Source organism: Macrotis lagotis, chromosome 7 (assembly GCF_037893015.1).
Source record: "Macrotis lagotis isolate mMagLag1 chromosome 7, bilby.v1.9.chrom.fasta, whole genome shotgun sequence".
Lineage (NCBI taxonomy): Eukaryota > Metazoa > Chordata > Mammalia > Peramelemorphia > Peramelidae > Macrotis > Macrotis lagotis.
Window position 1 is genome coordinate 157235632 of NC_133664.1, and position 13361 is coordinate 157248992.

The following is a 13361-nucleotide window of genomic DNA, read 5'->3' on the forward strand; positions in this document are numbered from 1 at the left end:
AAAGGGAGGAGAGGATGAGCGTGCCACCGCCTTCCTCTTCACACTTCAGATTAGCCTGGAGGGTTCAGATTTTATTATCATTACGATTTTTTTTCTTTAAAGGTCCCTAAAGAAGACGAGTTGGGGGTCGGTGAAAAATAGTTCAGTAGGACAGAGTACAAGCAAAATAAGAAATAAAATCCAGCCCTCCCGGCTCTAAGAAGTGTGTTAAGGTTTGTTGCTTTTCATTTTTAAATGGTGACCTCTTGGAAGGGGAGGGGAGGGGAGGGACGTGGAGGAATGTTCTTTAGAGAATTCTCTCATTTTAAAAAAATGCTTCAAATATTGAAACTTTACCCATCAACAAGCAACTTTCAGGTGCTTATTATTCTAGAGGTGAGGTAGATTAATAATGCTTCAGCTGAATGCATTCAGACCTAGACCTGGACCTGGAGACAGAAAGACTCGAGTTCAAATGTGACTGACCTCAGACACTTAGTAGCTGTGTGAGCCAGGCCAACTTAACCTCTGCCTTAATCCACTGGAGAAGTAAATGGCGAAGCACTCCAGGAGCTTCACCAAGAAGACCTATAGGAGTAAGACTCGACTGAACACCAAATAGGTCAGGTATGAGGTAGGTATACAAAGATGAAACAGTCCCTGTTCTAAAAAAGATTATATTACATTGAGGAAACCTCAATTCACATGTGTAGTGTGCCCATTGGGCTACTTCCCTCAACCCACATTTGCATTCCTAGATTCAGTCCATAGGGTAAAATTGTTTACCGGGTTCTAAGTAGGAATAATTCTTATGGATATTCACTCCAAACACTGTATCTCAAGAGCCCCCACATGCTTATTTACCATTCTCTTTACTCAAATGGCATAAGAACATTTTTTTTGCAAAACACTTCCCCATAAACCTTGGATTCACTCTCCCACAAATATTCAAAATGTCTATAAGGCGATTAAATCCTATGACTGCTTCAAATGAACTCGTTGAGAGGAAGGATCCCATCACATCCTCCTTTACACTCTCTCCAGATTAAACATTTGCTGTCTCCATCAAATCCACTGGTGCTTTTTGGCATAGTCTATGTGGCACAGTTGACAGTCTGGAATTAGCATTATTTAGTGTAGATAAATGCTTACCAGTCTGCCAGTGGATCTATCTTGTGGGCAAGCACCAAAATAAATTAGACTGTTTATTCATCAAAGGATGAAGGGTAACTTTTCATCACCTTCAGCTCTCTTATCCCTCTCAGTAGAGTCACACATACTCTGAAAGCTCTGTTAGTGCCAGGCTTGCCTATTGGGGATGGGGTGGGGTAGAACGCTACTTTCTTTTCCATTTTATTCTTTTATTGTCTTTGGGTTGGCAAAGACCTTCATAAGCACTAAAGCAAGTGATAACCCATAAAAATATTTTGAAATTATTTCTGATAGTTAAAATTTTTGTTTCCTTGTTGGTTTTTCTGGTTTTGTTTTTACATGACAATGGGGTTGGGGCAGCTAGGTGGCATAGTGGATAGAGCACTGGCCCTGGAGTCAGAAGTCACCTGAGTTCAAATCTGGCCTCAGATATTTCATAATTACCTAGCTGTGTGGCCTTGGGCAAGTCACTTAACCCCATTGCCTTGCCAAAAAAATACCAATGGGGTTGAATGACTTGCCCAAGATCACACAGCTAGGTAATTATCAGGAATGCAAAAACAAAGATATGCTTAATACTTTTGTCTTGTTATCCCCAATACCTAACAGGAGCTGGTGCTTGGTGTCTACTGAATTGAAGTGTTGAATTAAAGTTGAACAGATGATGGGGTGGCTAGGTGGTGCAGTGGATAAAGCACTGGCCCTGGAGTCAGGAATACCTGGGTTCAAATACAGTCTCAGACACTTAATAATTACCTAGCTGTGTGGCCTTGGGCAAGCCACTTAACCCCATTTGCCTTGCAAAAACCTTAAAAAAAAGTTGAACAGATGATAATCTACCCATAAATAATATTTACATGTAATTTTACAATAAACTGGGTCCAGGATTGAAAAAGAAGCGGAGACTGTATTGTTCTTGGGATATTGGAAGTAAAATATCTTCAGTTTTATTCATTTCCTATTTTCAGTATTAATTGCTTAAAAGGGCAGGTTGAAAATTTCAAAAGTAAGATGGATCAGGTGGGAATTGTTCCAATTATACCCTGTGCTTTTTATTATCTTTTCTGCACATTTGGTACTCATTTATACCTTTACTTTTACTAGCCCATAGCCTGACTCCACATAGGCAGTTCATTTTGAAAGGACTCCTATGTTAGTAACCAGGTGCTTCCTGTCTTTTTGAATATGGTCAATCTCTTTTGTGTCGGTGATGTTGTTCAGTGCTTGCCATATCCTGTACCTACTAACTTGTTTCTTTAAGAAATTATTCAGGATACATAAGCATGAGACTTCTGAATCATCTTGAAACCTTTCTTAATACCAAACCACATTTTCCAAAATATGTTTTAACATCCTCCCCTTGCTAGGCTTTAGATAGGAGTCACCAAGCATCAGGGCATAGGGTGCCTTGCTTTCATAGATCTTGACAGATTTGTTGTAAAAGAACTCTACTTCTTCATCCTCTACAAAAGATTTTGACACAGACATTTCAGTTATCCACATGGTGTTCTTCTTCCCTATATTTACCATGACAGTATTCATGAGTCATTGTGAGATGACCAAACCACTTACAAATGTTTTCCTTTGGCTTATAATGAAACTAGCTACCGATTCCTTTTGCCTTTCTGAGGATAAGCCATGAATAATCCTATTTAGTTTCGATTTCTTCATACCTTCTACTTTCATTCAGGATGAGAAGGTAATTATTGAGATGGGCAGCAAGGTGGTGAAGTAGATAGAATGCCATGCCTGGAATAAGGAAGACCTAACTTCAAATATGAACTAAGACACTTACTAAATATGTCACCCAGGGCAAGTCATTTAACCTTGTTTGCTTCAGTTTCCTCATCTATAAAATGAACTGGAGAAGGAAATGGCAAACACTCCAGTATCTTTGCCAAGAAAAGCCCAAATTGAATCATGAGGAGTTAGACATAACTGAAACAAATGAATGATGACAAAATATTGAGATAATTCAGTTTCTCCAACAGTGTATCAATTCACTGATCATTGAACAAAGGTATCACATTGTGTAATTTAGGTATATATATGTGTATATATATATAAGAACTATGATTTTTCTAGTCCACTTTTCTGTCTCTCTACCACTATCACTAGGGATGGATGGAGGGTCATTTTGTTTTGGTAGTATATTTTTTGTTTCCTGTATTTCTATCAATAAATAATTCATTGCCTGATAACTAGCAGACTAGTAATGAACTTAATGTTCTTAACTGGATTGGTGCTCAGAGAGTAAAATCAATCTATTGCTAGAACCATACTCATGTACTTTTTTTAGTTTCTTTCCTGCTGACAAACCCTTCAAGAACTGTGGCCTTCATCTTATGATAATGCTTTTTTTAATTGCATATGAAGAACATACAAAGATAAAGACAATCTCCTGCGTTGAAGGAACTTAGAATCTAGTAGAAAATATAAGATCTACAACTAAAAGAGAGCAGGAATTTGCACTCATATCTAATGCTTCTGCCTACTCTCTGTGTAATCATGAGTAAATTACTTAAATTCTATGGGGCTCAAAATCCATGTCTGTAAAATGAAGTGGATATGCTAGATGATCTCTAAATCTAGCTCTAAATCATTGTTTAAGGAGTTTTGGTTTTGATTTGCTCCTTCAAAATGACACATTCACACCAACAAAATTAAAAAGAATATATTTAATAAAGTGATTCTAAAACAGGTAGAAATAAATTAGTTTTACAGCAAAAATAACCAATAAGTCCCAATATAGATATTAAGAGAAAAACATAACCAATTGGGGGGGGGGGGGCTTCAACATCTGAATCAACAGCACTGAGAAGCCCTGGGGTACAGCCTTCAGAGTCCCAATCTGGAAGGGTCCCAGGCAGTGCATCCTCTCCATAGGTGAAATTCCAATTACATAAGGGTGTAATTAGATCTTATATAGCTTAAGAACAAAGAAGGTTTCTTGCCGAATTTTTGTGGAATAATAGCAAATTTTCCAGGTTGAGGAGGGAGCCACCCCTCCCCAAACCCCAAGAATTATAGTGTTTACATTCAAGAATGGCTAGTTCTTGAAGAGATAGGCAATGTTAATCAAGTACAGCCTTGAGAGTCTGACCAGGACCAGTCAAGGACATTCAGCGGTTCTTTTAAATACTCAAGCTGTTTTAAATATGTGCGTGAGATCAATCCTGCTCATCTCCCCTACCTATACATCAGGGGTGAATTGGGCATCAGTAATTCTCTGTGTACCAGAGGTAAAGTGAGGGTCAGTAATTCTCTGTAGCTAAACTATAAGGCCTTACCATGGAAAATCTTATAACCTATGCATTAGGCATACAATCATAAAATCAAGGAAATTTGGTATAAAGTAGAATATGATTAATGCACGAGAGGCACAAACTGTGTGAGGATTCAGAGGAGGGAAAAAATTATCTCTGGGTCAGAGAAGATTTCATGGAAGATGAAAGAGTTGAGTTGGGCTTTGAAGGATGAGTAGAATTTCAGTAGATGAAGATGGGATTTTGGAGTGGAGGTTAGAGTGTTCTGGGTTGGACCTAACTCAGGTCCTGGCAGTTTATGTTTGATAATAGAACAAAATGGGATACTTCTAGATCATTCACCACTTAACAAAAAGAGGAAGATATTCAACAAGGATGTTTCTTGAGGATACCCTGAGTTGATTCAGCTGAGTGAAATTCCACTCCTTCTGAGTTACCTACTGTGGTCACCAGTCAAGCAGCTAAACACACCTGATACTCTTTTTGGCTCCAGATGACCAAGAAAGGATATCCATTACCTGAGTCTTCAGTTCCCTGAGTCAATCAAGTCTAAAAGATGATTTCAATACCTTTTAAGGAAATCTAACTTAATGTGAATGAAGGGAATAGGTCCACAGAAGGGGTCAAAATGAAGGCTATATATTGCTCCCACCAAAGGGAAGTTCATAAAAGGAGTCAAAAGGAATAGTGTGACCAAAAAGCATGAAGGCAAGAAAAGTTTTGACGTACTATGAACACTTTAATTTGACCATAACATATATTACATAGAAAGAAGTGTTGTGGGATATATGGAAATTTAATGGACTTTTTTAGAACCTTTAATTTTCTTCATAAATGCTCCACTATTCCATCTTAACCAAAATGGGATAATTTAGAAAATAATATTATTCTTGCAACCCTAATAAAAAGGAACCTTTAAAGAGTAAATCTAGGAAGTTTTTAGCTTCAGCTAAATTAAAATAGACTTCTTAAGTTAAGAGAATTAATTCTGCATGTAATTGAATTCTGCAAGCCACAATGGAGATCTATTTGTCTATTCTCATCAAAACAGCCTAGGGTGGATTTTTTTAACAGGTTAAAACTCCTACCTGCTTAAATCACAGCACACCCACCCCAACCCCCAGGATTGTTGCAAAAAAATAATAAAGAAATTATTTTAAATTATTTAGCACAAGCAGGCAGTTTGTACATTAGACTAAGATGTGTCTAGAAAAAAAAATACTCTAAGTAGAAATACTGGAAGTGCATGTCTGCTAGAAGCTAGCTAGCAGCTCTGCAAGGGGGACAGAACCTGAGTACTGCTCTATAACAGAGATCACAGGACTGCCAGGGTATCAGAGAAGGCTGTAGAAATGGAATGCAGAAAAACTGCTTGCATCTGTCTGGAACCAATGTAACCTTGACTTGGGGAGCCTCTTCCTACATGTAGCATTCCATCTTATGTTTCATAAGCATTTTGTGATGAAAATAATGAACAGCTAGCATTTCTCCTTCAAGAAGTGAACAGCCATGATCCATGTGGCTGTTTTTAGATAGCTTCTAAACAATTTAGGGCATTCCTTAGACTGGAAATTGTAGCTTTCACTTTCCTCCCTATGACTTCAGGGACTAGTGAAGGTTGAAGCATGTTTTTGCAGAGGGTTAAAAATTTGGTTATCCACCAACTACAGATCTCAGCAAGCTAACAGGATGAACTGAATTTAAGATAAATGGATTCAGGGTAAATGTAAAGTAAAACTACCACTTTTAAACTGCATTAAACAGAACTAAATTTTGATTGGTAAAGCCACATCTGGAGTACAAATTTCTCAGCTCAATATTTTAAGCTTTTAAGAGTTTAAAAGTGCATTAAAACTTCTGGCATATTCTGTATTATGGTTGGTTCTGGGTGCTCTATTTTCACTCAATAAACTATTAGGAACTAGTAGGTGCTACTATAGATAGTAGAGATACAAAGACAAAAGTAAGAAACAATCCTTTTCCTCAAGGAGTTCATGTTCTACTGAGGGGGAAAGCAGCTTGCTCCTTAATGAATATGTTTGTAAATATAAAAGAAGTTTGGGAGAAAGGAGAGAAAAATTTGAAAAGAGACTGGGTAGGAGGTGGCATTTGAATTGATCCTTAAAGAAAGTTATGTATTCTAAGAGATAAAATTAAGGGAGGGGACTATTCCCAGAAGAGGAAATAGTCTGTACAAAGATTGAAAAGTGAGAAATGAAATGTTGTGTGTGGAGAGGACCATTAATGGCAGAACAAGTCACTACAATGGATATTTGGAATTTGTTGGCAAAAGCTAAAAAACCCAGCATTATATTTTATATATATATTATATATATAATATATATTATATATAATATATATCAGTTATGTATAATATATATAAAGTATATCAACTATGATAGATTTAGCTCTTCTCATCAGTACAATGATTACAATTTGTTTTATATTTTTTCTTTTTTCATGACTTCTTTTACTTCATTACTTCTTTTACTTCTTTTACAACATGACTAAGATGGAAATATGTTTAATATGATTGCACATGTATAACCTATATTACTGTCAAGAAGGGAGGAGGGAAAGGAAGGTAGAAAAATGTGAAATTCAAAATCTGGATAAAAAAATTAATGTTGAAAATTATCTTTACATAAAAAAATTCTTTTTTTAAAGTTTATACAAAGTTGAAATCCTCAGGGGAAGTTGTTGCTTTCGGTAGTTTGGGAAACTTGTTTCTTTGATTCTAGTATGTATATTTGTTTCTCTTCCAGGAGCTACCCCTCAGGGTTTGGTCTTAGAAAGGAGTGTTCTGTCTATGGGCTTCTAAAAAAGGGAGAAGCCTAATCAGTACTCCCTTGTCTGTGTTTAGCTATGATCAGTGGAAAGGAACTAAGTGACTTCCATGAATTGATCCAATTGTTTTAAGAAATACCTAAGGGTATACCTAAGAAATACCACCTACAGTGGTAAGTTAGGGTAACAAAAAGAATGTATCCCTGATGTTCCTCCTATTGCCACTTTTGGGAACTGTATCCAAGAGAGGTCTTAAGAAGATTTGAGTTCAAGTTTTTGTTCTTCTATTAAGTAGTCAAAATCTAGATTGTCATACCAAGTGACCTTGGTCAAATGTCACTAATTTAAAATGTGCCTTGGTTTCCCCATCTGTAAACTGAAGGGTTGAATTTGGTGATTTCATGGTTCCCTTCCAGTTTTAAAACTGTTCCTAAGTATTGAGAGATGAGAGAAGGGCTTGGGACAGAACCATGAGAAATCTTTCCATTTGGGGAATAGGGTGTGAAAGAAGACACAGTAGAGGAAATAAAGAAATCATCAAAGAAGTCAAGAAAGAGCCAGAAGAAAATGATGTTATAGAAACCAAAGAAAGAGAAATTGTGAATATCCTTCTTGTCCCAGGATTCTGACTTTTATTCAAATCCTATTCTCTATACCCCTCCACTGTATCCCACATTTCTATAACTTTCACCCCCATCCCAATGTCTCACTTTTAGTCTATCCACCCCTTCCACTGTGCTTTTTGGCATACCTGCTCCATTGGTAACGAATTTGCTTTTATCTTGAACCTTTTCCTTTTCTACTCCTTCCATCTTCTGGGTTTCACTGAGATCTGGCTCTCTCTTGATGACCCAGCTTCTTCAGCCACCCTTTTCAGCACCCATAACACTTTTACTCATACCCTTAACTCACTGGTTGAGGTAGTGTAATTGTAATATTCCTTGTTCCCTGTTGCCAAATTCTAGCTTTCCTTATCCCTCTATCACCCAGTTGTCCCTTTTACTAATCAAGATTTTGGCTGCTGTTACTGACTTCCAGGATCCTCTCCCCCTTTCTTTAATGAGTGAAGTATAATGTATACATTGATACTCCCTCAAACACTTTAACCTCCCATTTTTTCAATTTACTTCCCCTGACTTACTCCTCCACCTCTGCTACACACATAAATGACCATACCCTTGTTCTTACCATCATTCACAAATTTTTCAACTTTCATGTCAATAAACTCTTAAATTCCCTAACCTAGTCACATCTATTGTCAATACTACTTCAGTCTCACAACACCAAAGCTTCTTCTTCATCCTCCCCTCCAATCTCTCTATCCCTCACTTCTTTCCCAGAATATTATCAAAGCATTCATTACAGTCACCTGCATCTTGGTAGGCCCCTCAGTGAACCAGTTTTATTCTACACTGTCCTCTTTTCTTAACTCCCTTGCCTCAATATCCTATCACCAGTCTTGTCCTGCTAAGCCTCAGTCTTGTAATTCTTCACAATTCACTGCCTGTGCTCTTACCTACATGCAATTTAACAAAGTTGGAGAATATCATAAAACTATGATAACTAAGTCCACCACAGATTTGTTGTATAATCTCAACTGGGCCCTCACTATAGCAAAACACCCCTCAAATTTCCAGTGTTCTTGCTCCCTACTCTCCCTCAGTCTCCAATTACTTTGTGATCCAATGACACTAACCTCTTATGCTTCTCTAATTGATTCACTAACCCACTTACCATAGCACTTTTTCCAAACTTTTTAATCCCTCCTCAAAACTTTCATTGCTCCCTCTTCCCTATACCTCCTCAGAATACTTTGTTTCATATTTCACTAAAAATATTTCATTTACTAAGAGTTCCCTCTTCTCTCCTTCTCATCTCATAACACCCAGATGTTTTCATCCACTAGTTTCTTCTTCACCTTCTGTATACAAAGAGGTAACCCATCTCCTTCCCAAGACAAGTTTCTTTATAAACATGAGTGATCAATCCCATTCCTTCCCATCTTCTCCATCCATTTACCTTCCCTTTCATCCCAGCTCTCTCACTAATCTTTAACCTCTTCCTCTCTTTGGGTTGCTTTCCTACTGCCTAATAACATGGTAATGCCTCACCCAACCTCAAATAACCCTCACTTTATCTGTACATGCCCACTAGTTATTGTCTCATTTCTCTCATCCCTTTTATATCTAAACTCCTTTTTAAAAAAGGTTTTCTGTAATTCATGCTTTCACTTCCTTCCCTCTCATTCTCTTCTTAAGTCTCTGCAATCTGGCTTCAGACTTCATCAATCAACTAAAATTACTCTCTCCAAAATTGCCAATGATCTTTTAATTTCCAAATATAAAGGCTTTTTTCCTCAATCCTCTTCCTTCTTGATCTTTCTATAGGCTTTGACCTGATGTTACTCTCTTCTTAAAATTCTCTTCTCTAGGTTTTCATAACACTACTCTCTTCTGCTTCTCTTCCAGTCTATCTAACCACTCCTCAGTTTCCTTTGCTGGATATTCATCCAAGTCACACTCATTAAGCATGGGTATTGCACAGAGTTCTCTGTCCAAGACTCTCTTCTTTTTTTCCTTCCTTAGTGATTTTACCAGCTCCAATGAATTCAATTATCAACTCTATTTCTGATAATTCTCATAGCTACTTAACCAGTCCTAACCTTTTTTCTGCATTCTAGAATCACATCTTCAACTGCCTGTGGACACATGGAATTGGAGGTCTCAAATTCAAATGTCCAAAACACAATTCACTATCTTTCACTCAAGTCTTTCCTTCTTCCTAATTTTCTGTTACAGTTGAGTACACCACCATCCTTCCAGTAACCTTGCTTATATTCTCAACTCCTCACTTATTCTTACCTCCTATATCCTAGATGTTGCCAAATCCCATTGATTCTATCTTCTGAAGATTTCCCTTCTTTCCTCTGACATTGGCACTGCCCCAGTGAGGGTCCTCATTACCTCATTCTTGAACTGCTTCAAAACCTGTAGGTTGATCTCTCTGCCCACAGTTTCTCTACATTGAGCTGTCAAATTGATCTTTCTAAAGTGCATGTCAAACCATATCTCTCACACAAACACACATATACAAATACACATATACATATAATCACCATTCAATAAACTCCAGTTTAAAGAAACAAAATATATATAAAAGGATAAATTAATTCTTTATTTACTCTAATTTATTATATAAAAGTCTCAATTTGGCAATGAAAACTCTTCATAAACCTGACTCCTCAAACTTCCAGTGTTCTTGCTCCTTACTCTCCCTCAGTACCCAATTACTTTGTAATCCAATAACACTAACCTCTTTGCTGTTCTTGACATGACACTCCATTTTATTTTATTTTATTTTTTTAGCTTTTGCAAGGCAATGGGGTTAAGTGGCTTGCCCAAGGCCACATGGCTAGGTAATTATTAAGTGTCTGAGACTGGATTTGAACTTAGGTACTCCTGACTTCTGGGCTGGTGCTCTATCTACTGCACCACCTAGCTGCCCCAACACTCCATTTTCATTGGTTGCCCTCCACACCTATGATTCTCTCCCTCTTCTTCAACTCTTGGCTTTCCTTATTTCTTTCAAGTCTCCCCAGAATTCTGCCTTCTCCAAAAAGCATTTTCCTATCTGTCCTAAGCTAGTGTCTTTCCTTTATTGATTATTTCCAAATTATCCTACAATATATCTTGTTGTACATTCTTGTTTGTACATTCTCTCTCCTACTTGACTAGGAGCTCCTTGAGAACAAGGACAGTTTTATGCTTTTCTTTATATACCCAGCATTTAGTTCAGGGTCTAGGTGCCTATTAAATACAAGTTAATTGACTGTAAAGAATAAACTATTAGTTAACAAAATCAAATGCTTGAGAAAAATCAAGAAAGATGAAGAATAGGAAAAAGTTATTAGATTTGGCAATTAGGAAATCATTGGTGACACTTAAAAGCAGCTTCTTTTCCTACATTAACAATAAATGGAGATGGAGAACACCTAAATTCATGTGCTCTCGTGAGCGATTGGTGGAATGACATATTCTAGATCCAGAGCCTCTTAGTTGCCTTCAGTCACAGTTCCAGGTTCAGCACATTGCCATAGACCTACAGTTGAGGACTTCTGGCAGTAGAAAATATTATCTAAAAAATAGAATACTTGAGTGACTTTAGACAAAATCTGAAGCCAAAGGATTTCAACTTACTAATTCCAAGGTAAGTACTTGATTCACTTAAAAGATATTAGTGGGGTGGCCAGGTAGCACAGTGGATAAAGCACCGGCCATGGAGTCAGGAGTACCTGGATTCAAATCTGACCTTGGACATTTAATGATTACCTAGCCGTGTGGTCTTGAGCAAGCCACTTAACCCCATTGCCTTGCAAAACCCTAAAAAAAAAAGATACCAGTCAATCCCATAGAATCAAATTATTGTTCAAAACAGAACAGTTAGAGATGAGAAAATAAAGAATTATTTTTTCAAAAGATGTATCATATAGAAATATAGACACTGAACAAACATATACAAATATGTTTAATATATGCTAAATACATGTAAATATACATGTATACACAGACAGCTATGTGGCACAGTAGCTAGAGTGATCTGCCTGAAATTAGGAAGACCTGCGTTCAAATCCAGACTCAGACATTTATCACCTATGTGATCCTGGATAAGTTACTTTATCCTGTTTGTCTCATGTTCCTCATCTGTTAAATGAGAAGGAAATGACAAATCACTCTAATATTCTTGACAAGAAAACCCCAAATGGGATCATGAAGAGTCAGTCATAACTGAACAACAAATATATAAATACACACATGTAGTTGTAAGTATACATAAATATATATGCCTAAAACTCATCTTTTCAATATTCTCCCTAACTTCTAAATAGTTGCTGATTTCAGATTCAAATTTAAAAACTCCCAAGCAAAATATTGTAATAAAAGTCCCCATCTAGTCCATCAGCTCCCCAAATACTTTTGCTTTTCATCACTATTATCAAATGAGGTACTATTTGTAAAGTGTTTGCATAGTAACTGGCACATTAGTAGATATTAAATAATAATAATGTAAGTGTTAAGTGTTAAACACTTACAATTATAATTTCATTTTATCTTTACCACAACCATGGAAGGTAGATGCTATGAATATCAGTATTTTATATAGTTAAGGAAACTGAGGCAAACAGAGATGAATTGACTTCCTGAGAGTCACATAGCTAGTAGTATCTGGGGTCATAATTGCACTCTAATTTTTCCCAACTCCAGCTTTATCTACTGTGCTGTCTAGCTTATTCTTGTTCCTCTTCTCCTATTTCCTTTATTCGTGTCTTAGATTTGTCAGGTTAGAGTCATGGAAGGCACACACATACTTGGCACTGATAGTCCAGATGAGGGCAGCTCAGAAACTTCAAACCCTGATCCAAAGTGATCAGATTTGCCTTATGTGGCAATTGAAGTTCATAACTCTAAGACACTACATGGGAGATTTCTATAACAATTATCTTAAAGGAAGAATGAAATAAGCTTCCTACTCTTTTGTATTTTGAATTATTTTTGTCTTCTAGTTACAATTAGGTTTATTTTCTTCTTAAAATAATTTATAATCATAAATCTATTGTGCTCTAATTAAGTCTGTTTAACTGATGATCTACTTCAGTTTAGGCAATAATGATCAGTAGTTAGGATAAAAATATTTCAAGAAGTGAGAGTAGGAATTGAGAGTGGGAGGTGATGTGGTGATAATAAAAACCACTCTACTAGAAAGTGGGTCAGGAAGAAGAGGAGAAAATACCAGAACCTGCTGTATTTACTATGAAAAAGAATTTGATTTGGAAGAGCAAAATGTACCCTTAAAGATTCTTTTCCAACAAGCATGCACATGTTAATACCTGCATCAGCAGTCACTTCATTCTCTGAACTTCTCACCACTGAAGCATTCTGAGACCTCCTTACTCCCTGACTTTTCCAATTCTGGGATCAATTGAATCAATTCTGCACAGCTCCTGAAGGTGTACCAATGTATTCCCCTAGTCTTCCATTCTTCATCCTTGTCACTTTCCAAATCCTGTAATGCTATGTGGAATGGATATTCCTTGAAAGTAAAGATCCTCTATACTTTTGATTTATGATCAGTTCTGATCCTCAGACAGTGGAAAATAATAATGATAGCTAATCTTTATGT

The 13361-nt window shown here is 36.8% G+C and overlaps 1 long non-coding RNA gene across 1 annotated transcript in view; it reads left to right on the top strand.

Moving 5' to 3' along the window:
* The window catches only part of LOC141493106 (uncharacterized), a 36023-nt gene that overhangs the window by 349 nt on the left and 22313 nt on the right, over positions 1-13361 (top strand). Inside the window, exon 2 of the long non-coding RNA XR_012470116.1 lies at positions 103-212. This is a non-coding gene — a long non-coding RNA (uncharacterized LOC141493106). The remainder of the gene's footprint in view (positions 1-102; positions 213-13361) is intronic.